This window comes from Mandrillus leucophaeus, unplaced genomic scaffold (assembly GCF_000951045.1).
Source record: "Mandrillus leucophaeus isolate KB7577 unplaced genomic scaffold, Mleu.le_1.0 Scaffold744, whole genome shotgun sequence".
NCBI lineage: Eukaryota > Metazoa > Chordata > Mammalia > Primates > Cercopithecidae > Mandrillus > Mandrillus leucophaeus.
This window is the reverse complement of record NW_012108075.1, coordinates 835,273-842,958: the sequence shown is the minus strand read 5'-3', so window position 1 is coordinate 842,958 and position 7,686 is coordinate 835,273.

Genomic DNA, 7,686 nt, shown 5'->3' with positions numbered 1-7,686 from the left:
CAGATTTCTAGACAGACAAAGAACTTTATTTCAGCAGCTTCCTCTGTAGTACACAAGCAAAAGACATTTTCTTTTTGAGTCAAATAAACTCAGAAAAGTTATCTGCCAAAATGAAGACAGACTAAAACAATTCATGCAATTAGAAAAATTCATGCAAATTGGAAAAGTTTTGAAAAATATGAATCATTACATCTCAGAGAAGAAAATTTTATGACCAGCTTTACATCTTCCTTGACATAGATAGCAGGAATACCAGATGTCTTCCCTGTGGAGGTAAAATTACCCCTTCAGTAGCTCTAATTCTTCTGTTATTTCAGGACTAAGAAACATGAATAACAGATAGATGTTAACCATTTGCATTTGTTTTATCAGATGCTACCTCAGTTTCTTCTTATAAAAATATTTTTAATCTATTATGCTATTTTAAGAGCAACTCAAAGACTTCTCTATACCTTAGGAATAACTAAATAAACCAGAACTTGGAGCGATAGCAAATGTTGCATTTCAACAGCATGATAAATAATGAATATGTCATTAAAATACCACCGATCTCATCTCTTCATCCGGCTGCATAATACAAGAGCAAAGGGACACGTAATGCTAACGACTTATAGGAAATTGAAAACTCCTAAAAGGAAATAGAGTGTATAAATGAGCACAGTATTATAAATCTGTAGAGCTTACAGCCATGTGGGAAATCAATGAGACTAGTTGTTTAGAGAGATTTAAAAGGGACTTGCAAGTTCCTTGAGAGCTTCAAGAGTAAATCAACAATTTGAGCAACAGTATCACAAAAAAAGTAATCCCAGTCCTTAAGCTTCAGGTTATGACTTGATAGCTGAAAGAGGAAAGAGGGAGGTTGATATCCCCTAGTTAATTATAAATGAAAAGAATTAAAGGTGAGAAGACAATGAATTCTTGAAAGCTTCATATTTAATTCAAAACTGAATTTATTGATTTTTTTCAGTAAGTACTTTAAAATCTCTAATCTACTCTTCATGGGACCTATGAGAGATATGACTTTGACATAAAGTTGTTTCTTATAAAATTTCCCTAATCCTTTATTTAAATCCGAAATGCAAAGTAAAATCCTGCAGATAGAAACATCTAACATAGCAGAGTAGCAAATATTTCGAGGGGGGAAGGAATGATAAAAGAAATTCAGTCTCAAGAAGTTTTAGTTTTTGCCTTAATCTTTAATCAATAGAGAGCATGGATTCCAAGGCAAAGCATGGTTTTACAAATGTCAATTATAAATGGCTGGGGAAAGGCTGATGAGTGAAAAAAAATGCATTTTTTTTTTTTTTGAGCAAGAAGATAAAACAATATAATTATCTTTGAAATGCTTGAGAAAACAGTGATAGAATGCATAAGATACATTTAAACTTCATAAGAAATAAGCATCCGTATTATATTAAATCATTTTCCATTTAATTAAATAAGATATTAGAATATTTTCTTCATATACAATAAATCTATGCAACTACAATTGCATACTTGTAAAATATAATATAGAATTATACACAATAAAATTCATTACAATTATATATTTTCCATTAATCTTGAGGCTTTCAAAAATTATGCAGTTCTAGTTTTTAAAAGTGCTAATCATACTCTTAGACACTGAAAATTTATGAGTTGAAATGTTTATGAATTAAATTTTACCTGGAGTATGGTGGCTCACGCCTGTAATCCCAACACTAACGAGGAAGGCCAAAGTGGGAGGAACACTTGAACCCAGGAGTTCAAGACCAGTCTGAGCAACATAGTGAGACTCTGTCTCTCCAAAAAATAGAAAACTTAGCCAGGCGTGGTGGTGTGTGCCTGTGGTCCCAGCTACTTGGGAGCCTTAGGTGGGAAGATCACTTGAGCCTCGGCACTAGAAACTGCAGGGATCTGTGATTGTACCACTGCACTCCAGTCGGGGCCACATAGTGAGACCCTGTCTCAAAAACGAAAAACAAAAACAAAAATATGAATACATTTTACCTGACTTCCAAAAATATGACCATCTTCTTCCTATCAGAAATGTGCATGTATTTGTGTGTTTAATTGAAGAGGGTTACACGTACTCCTATTTCAACAGTGTCCATATTTCCAATATTTTTTCTGCACTGATATTTATTTTGATTTTTATCAAAGTGCTGTCTCCAACCAATGCCATCTTCTCTTGAGGTTGAGGCAATAGTGAGTCAGAGATTTCTTCTGGGGCTCTAGAACTTGCTAGGCGTAACACCAAGCAATAAAACTTACTTTATATAGTTTTGTTGTAAGAGCTAAAGAAATAAACTTATCATAATGTAATCATTTTTGTAAAAAAATTCAAGGTCTTTTTACCGGCCTACCCGAATAGCTGAAGATCAGATTTCAATTTTCTGTACATGAAATTCAATTTTTAAAAATCATTTGGTTTTCTTTCATCATAAGAACCTCATCTTTGTTTTTTTTTAATTTTTAATAACTTTTAAAAAAAAATACAATCTCAATTTCCAACAAAGTTATTGCTAAAGTTAGTGTGTGCTAAATCCTATCCAGGAAATATTTTAAATTTATGTTGGTGTCAACATATGTTTTATTTAACAATTCCCCTATTGAAAGGCATTTACTATCTTAAAATTGAAAATCGTGCAACCAAGTGTCATTTTATATATTATAAATTTCCCCTTCTACATACATATATGTTTTCTTAAAAATAGACTGTCATCCCAGCACGGTGGCTCATGCCTGTAATCACAGCACTTTGGGAGGCTGAGGTGAGCAGATCACGAGGCCAGGAGTTCAAGGCTAGCCTGACCAACACGGTGAAACCCCGTCTCTACTAAAAATATAAAAATTAACTGGGTATGGTGGCCCACGCCAGTAATCCCAGCTACTCGGGAGGCTGAGGCAGAGAATTGCTTGAACTCAGGAGGCAGAGGCTGAAGTGAGCCAATTCGCGCCACTGCACTCCAGCCTGCACAACAGAGCGCGATTCTCTCTCAAAAAAAAAAAAAAAGAAAAAGAAAAAAAGAAAAAGAAAACAGACTCTCAAAAGTGTCACTTGTGAGTCAAACTGCCAGATCATTTTTAGTTTACAAGTAATAGAAAAATGTTCTTCATAGTCATTATACCTATTTACCCTCTAATTCACTAATTCTCCAAAAGTTCTAAGCTTTATGAGTTATTTTTCACTACAACATGTCATGGGATTTGGAAAATGTAGATGAAGACATTCTGGCAATGAAAATACTTTGTCGGTAATTTGTACAAAAGGTTTATTTCTTTTCTCAAATTTATTTATGCAATCATTGTTGTATTTGTATCTGTATGAACTCATGGATATTTCTTCCGTATTTTGTGTTACAAACCTATGCTACATGATTTATTTTGTTGGATATTTTCTGCTTTGCTCTTGGGGAGTTCTTTCAGGTTGGTCACTATGATTTTTTCCATGTTCCCATTCTGGTGTTTTTTGAGCACATCTTTATTTTCTGGTGCTTCAAGTGCTTCATGCTCATCTTATGTTTTCCCTTTCCTGAGGATAAAATCAGTGGTTTCTCCAAGAAACACTTGGCCCTTGTTTAGATAATGATATTTGGAAAGAAAGCTCTTGATGGTTGGATGTAGTTACGGCTCTGAGGTGTCACTGCTTCTGAGCCTTCTTTATGGGCAGAGTGAGGCAATATATTTATGCATATTAACCTACACGTAAACATATTTATGATTGCTTCTGTGTCTAAACATCTGAATATATATTAGGCTACACATAAATTCATACCCATATCTCTGACTCTAATCCTGCCATATGCTTTTAATTCCTCTCTCTGTTGATTTACATTTAAAGTATATGCATATATTTGCACTAAAGGAAGTAAATATTAGAAAGCAATCAGGTACAGAATTCATGGATATTTGCGTACTGAATATATAGTTACATTTTAAGCCACCTCATTTGCTAATTCTAATTTTACTATAATAAAACCAGAGATTATAGAAAATAGGTGATTTAACCATATTAAACATCTATTCAGTAGAAGAACCAAAATAGCACTTGAATTAAGATAGATACATAAAAAGCCTTAACAGCAATGTTTTTATATTTCTTTATTTTTTTTCAGTTTGGGGAAAATACACATCTCACATCACCTTTATTTCAAGAGTGTGTGGATGTGGTGACAATGAAGATATAAGAATTGAAAAAGAAATCTGAGAAGTTGAGAGTGATATAAAAGACTATGTTACTTAAAACAATAAATACAAATAAAAAATGCATTAAATATTTATATGTTAATCTCTAACTAAATGAAGTTAACATATTAAGTTTAAACATTCCTAAGCAGCATCAATGCCTAAGGAAAGATTTATGGTAATGAAGTGTTGACAGTTTTTTGAAATTGCTTATGTATATGCTAGCTGACATTAACATAAGTAAATTGCTTCTGTCTGGAATTCACCTTGAAGCCATTTTCGAATATAATAATTCCCTATCCTCTAATATGAAAGTCATATTTAAATGAAAAATGAGATTCAAACTGTCTGTTACTCTTGGGTATTCAGTACGTCCCTGGATTTCTAACTATAGCAGATGATAATAATTGTCATAATATAACCAGTGCATACCAAATTCAACACAATTCAAAATAGAGACTTCAATGATTCTCCAAAAAAGGTAATTAACTATAATAATTGAACTCTTACTGTTCTTGGTTTATTTGTATAGATGATAATTTTGGAATTCACCAGCAGAGCACCTTAAAGCCTCCCCTAATATTATCCAAGCTGTCAGTTGTTTCTTCAAGTAAAAATGCTATTCCATGAAAAAGAAAGGTTACTTTAACTCTCAACTCAAAATAATAGCACATGTGCCTTTGGATAATCATCCTATGTTCATAAACAGCTGAAAGATATTTTACATACTTCTGGTTTCACCATACAGAATATTTTTTAAAACATGTAGTAACAATCAAGCTTTCACAAAATTAATAAATTTTACTGATTCTTGAAAGACAAGCTTCAGTGAAACTATTTTTCCCTTAGGAATATGTGACGGAAAAAAATAACATGACTATCGATAACAGGGTAGTGCCATTGAATTCATGCTAAGGTAACAGAAGTAATAACCATCAATGTAAATAACAATGCAGTTGTTCCTGATATACCCTGATATTAAAATGTGTCATTCTACTATGTCAGTATAATGGCACAATTTGTGTTCATTTCCAAGCATTTCCTTAGAAGATTTTCTTTGATGATTAGCTGGTACTGATACCCAATAAAAAAAGCAAAATTGCAAGTACACATATTATCTGTAGATTCATTCACTTGTAAGACATAGGCATAATTCTGCTAATAACACAAGGTGTCAATCAATCTTTATACATATAGCTAAGCATTTCATTTGACAAGTTACCTTCTCATTGTAAAAGAACAATTCTGTGATTTCTATTACTTTTCATCAAGCAGGCATTCAGCAATGTCAACTGCATAAAGCTTTATTAATCATCTAGCTATTGAGTGCCTTTCTCTAACCAAGGTAATATGGTGTGATGATTTACCCTGTTAAGACACTTCAGTGGCTTTTTCATTTGCAGTTTGGAAAATTATAAAATAAAATTAGAACTCCTAAATATCTTACTGTCTATATTTGAAATATTTAGTTCTGTTTCCTTTAAAAGCTAAGCAATTTGTTTCAAAACAATGCTACAATTAAACTGAGAGTATAAGCTTATTTGAAAATCTTTTGTTGTGTAAGGCACAAGGGATAAATCATTAACATTTATAAAGCCAAAAATAATAGCATTTTTATATCAGTGGTCACTACTTAAACTAGTTTTTAAAATTTATTTTGGAGTATATTTGTGTAGTTCATGGGGCAAAAATCTATTTTACTTTTTGCAGCAGTGTTAGACATAGACAATGAACCTGTGGACTGAGAAAGCAAATCTTCTAGTCTCCCCCTTTAAACCGATACTCCACTTTGAAACATTAGAAAAATGCCCAACATGTAAATTTCAATAACCACTTATAATTGCATTAAAATAACCTTTTTTTGCATGCTTGCTATTGCACCAAATTATCTAGCCATTCTTTTAATCAGACAGGCCTTTTTGGTCTCCTTTGCTTGCTCCTGTCTCTAAATGTCAGGGGGCCCCAGTTGAGGGTCTTGTAAAAGTAGCAATTCCTTCTCTCTTTGGCATGGTTCTCACTATAATCATTCTGATATCAATGAGAAGAAAACTAGGGATAATAAAAATCAGGTGAATTAAAGTGGCATGAAGAGAAATTCTAGGCAGAAAAGGGTGAGTCCCTGGCAAAACCCCATCCTCAAGCTGAAAAGCCTGAAACTGTGGCCCAAAGTGATAATTTCTATCCCTGTTTTCCCACTCAAATGTTGCCTTTTCCTAAACCATCCATGACCCTGCCCTACCTCACCCTGTGCCTATAAAAACCCCAGACTCAGCAGGTAGACGGTACTATGGCTGGATATTGGAGATAAGTGGCTTGACTTCAGAGGCACAGCTTAATAGCATAACTTCAGAGAAGAATCTGGCTAGCAATTGCTGTAATTCAGAGGAAGATGAACTACCCGCCACATCCCCTTTTCAGCTCCCTTTCCCACTGAGAGCCACTTTCATCAGCAATAAAATCCCCCACATTTACCATCCTTCAATTCATTTGTGTGACCCCATTTTTCCTGGATGCCAGACAAGAGCTCGGGAGCCACGATTTGGATACAAAAGGCTATCACACTGGCATTTTTCCCTTACAGGTGGAGAGCAGCTCCCTCATGCAGAAAGGCAAAGTTAACACCTAAGCCGTCTGTGGACAGCAGAGCTAAGAAAGCACTACAACCTGCCCTTTGGGGTTTCAGGAGTTGCAGGCACCCCTGCCTGGATGCTGCCATGGGACATGCATGGAGTTCGCTCTTGCCCATGAGCACTCAAGCTGGCTCCTACATCCACTCACTTGTGTGCTCCCTGCCATGAGGGGTGAAACACAGTGGGTCCAAGTGAGTGCAGTTTGATCCCACTGGCACTGAAGCAGCCAGTCGGTTCCAGTGCTCATGTATTCCATTTGCTCATGCACTCCCTCTTGATGAGTCGAGAGCAGTGGGCTGGGTCAATGAGGCACCCCTGCCATGGGTCCTGTGAAGGTGTCAGGGAAATGTCCTGCTTCACTATGATATAAAGTTCTAAGCACTACCCACTCTGGTTTTGGAGCTAAACAAAGTTGAATTATTCAATGTAAAAGTTCTTGTCCTATGACCTGACAGGCTCACTAAGCATTAGCAACTAGTTATTTTTATTATTTTAACTATAAAAGTCGAACAGAGAAATCTTCTCACAACCTTCCTCCAATCTTGTAGGCAACTAGCCTATGATTTCTTTCCTTGGGGCGTAAATTTGTGGAATCTATACGATTGTGTTTTACTTTACTTCCAATACAAAGAAATGTGTTTTCCCACAGTTTGACTATAGGGACGTATTTGCCAAGATAATAAGAAGGCAAGAAGTCTAAACAAAGATTATTGAAACAGGGGACTTTCAAGTGCTGCATGTAATCTAATCTCATTGCAGATTTTGACAGATTAATGATGGCAGAAGAAACTTTAACCCTCTTTTTATTAAAAGGCGAGGTCTGTTTAGTTATCCCTTTGAATCTGAGCTGTCCTATGACTTCTTGAACCAGAAGAATAGGCCCATACTG